Genomic DNA, 2,235 nt, shown 5'->3' on the forward strand with positions numbered 1-2,235 from the left:
TCAGTATGAAAAGCTCTCAGTTTTGGTGAAGGACTACAACAAGGTGATTGCTTGCCAATATGACATCATGGATGGTCACTGTAAAAATATAAGCAATGTCCCAATTAAACACTTTTATTTTGAAAGGTTTGCCATGGTCAGAAAGCATTTTCATAGAAAATAATTCATTAAGCTAGGGCATATCTATCATTTAACAAATAATAATTGAATCTGTGATAATGTGAAACCCACAAGTCAAGAACATGTGATTTCTTAATGACCACTGGAAAGAAATATGTTGTGCTCACTTCAGAAGCACATATACTAAAATTGGAACAATACAGAGAATATTAGCATGGCACAAGGATGACAAAAAAATTTGTGAAGAGTTTCATGTATTTTTTTAGAGAAATTAAAGAAAAAACAAAACAGGAAATTGTGGAGAGAAAGAACTCAGGGAAGAAAACAGGAACTACAGAGGTAAGCATAACCAATAGACTACAAGAGATGTAAGAAAGAATATCAGCTGTGGAAGATAGAATGGAATAAATTGATGTATCTGTCAAAGGAAATGTTAAATCTAAAAAATTCCTGACAGTTGGCCATCAGGCTCAGCATCTGCTTTGATAGTCTGCACAGCAGAGGCTTTCAGAGGCCCTCTGTGGTAGGTTCCTAGTTTGTTTCCTGTTTATTTCTTCTGGCTTTTAGAGGCCCTCTGTAGCAGGTTCCTAAGTAGTTTCCTGTTTTCTTCTTCTTCGGATGTCTATCTTCTTTGCCTCTCAGGATGGGGATTGAACATTTTAGTTAGGGTCCTTTCTCTTGCTTAGTTTCTTTAGATGCACAGATTTTAGTGTGTTTGTCCTAAATTGTATGTCTATATGAGTGAGTATATATACCGTGTGTGTCTTTTTGCAACTGTCAGGCAGAGTGAATGGAATTTTATGTAACAAGTGGGAAATAGTAAGAGCTGGAGAGAATAGGAACTCCACAAGGAGAGCAACAGAACAAGAAAATTTGAACACAGGGAACTTCTCAGACACTCATACTCCAACCAAGGACTATCCATAGAGATAACCTAGAAACCCTGCATAGATGTAGCCCATGACAGTTCAGTGTCCAAGTGGATTACCTAGTAATGGGAAGAGGGACTGCCTCTGACATAATCTGATTGGCCTGTTCTTTGATCATCTCCCCCTGAGGGGGGAGCAGCCTTCCCAGGCCACAGAAGAGGACAATGCAGTCACTTTTGATGAGAACTGTTAGACTAAGATCAGAAAGGAGAAACCTCCCCTATCAGTGGACTTGGGGAGGGGCATGCATGCAGAAAGGAGAGGGAGGGTAGTATCTTGAGGGGAGGAGGGAGGGACTTATGGAGGAATACAAAATGAATAAAGTGTAATTAATAAAAAAAGAACAGAAAAAACAATTCCTGACACAGACCATGCAAGAAATTCAAGACAGCATAAAAAAACAAACAAACAAAAACAAACAAACAAACAAAAAAAAAAAACTAAGAACAATAGGGACAGAGGAAAAAGAAGATTCCCTCCTCTAAGGCCCAGAAAATATTTTCAACAAAATCATTGAAATTAACTTCCCCAACTTAAAGGAGAGGCCAATAAGTATACAAGAGGTCCACAGAACACCTAATAAATTAGTCCAGAAAAGAAAATCTTCCCATCACATAATAATCAAAGCAGTAAGTATACAGAACAAAGAAAAAAAAATCTAAAAGCTGCAAGGGAAAAAGGCCAAGTAATATTAATATATAACGACAAACTCATTAGAATCATGCCTGACTTTTCAAAAGAGATTATGAAAGACAGAAGGGCCTGGATGGAAATCATACAGACCCTAAGAAAACACAGAAGTCAGCCCAGGCTACTATACCCAGCAAAATTCTCAGTCTGCATAGACAGAGAAAACAAAATATTCAAAGACAAAGACAAATTTCAACAATACCTACACACAAATCAAGCATTACAGAAGACACTAGAAGGGAAAATACAACCCAAGAAAACTAGCTGCTTTCAAGAAAACACAGGAAATAATTAACCACACTACAGTAAAACAAAAAGCAACCAAAGACTTTGTGACTTACTACCAAAGACTTACTACCACAGCCAACATCAAAATCACAGGTTATAAAGTCAATGTTCATTAGTCTGTCTCAGCATCATTGGACTCAATTCTCCAATAAAAAGACACAGACTAAAAGAATGGATGCATAAACAGGACTCAGCAATCTGTTGTGAC

The 2,235-nt window shown here is 37.4% G+C and overlaps 1 pseudogene; it reads left to right on the forward strand.

Moving 5' to 3' along the window:
* Positions 1 to 279: 279 nt before the first annotated feature.
* LOC132651846 (U6 spliceosomal RNA) lies at positions 280 to 380 on the forward strand (annotated as a pseudogene).
* The last annotated feature ends 1,855 nt before the right edge of the window (positions 381 to 2,235 follow it).

This window comes from Meriones unguiculatus, assembly GCF_030254825.1.
Source record: "Meriones unguiculatus strain TT.TT164.6M chromosome Y unlocalized genomic scaffold, Bangor_MerUng_6.1 ChrY_unordered_Scaffold_25, whole genome shotgun sequence".
Lineage (NCBI taxonomy): Eukaryota > Metazoa > Chordata > Mammalia > Rodentia > Muridae > Meriones > Meriones unguiculatus.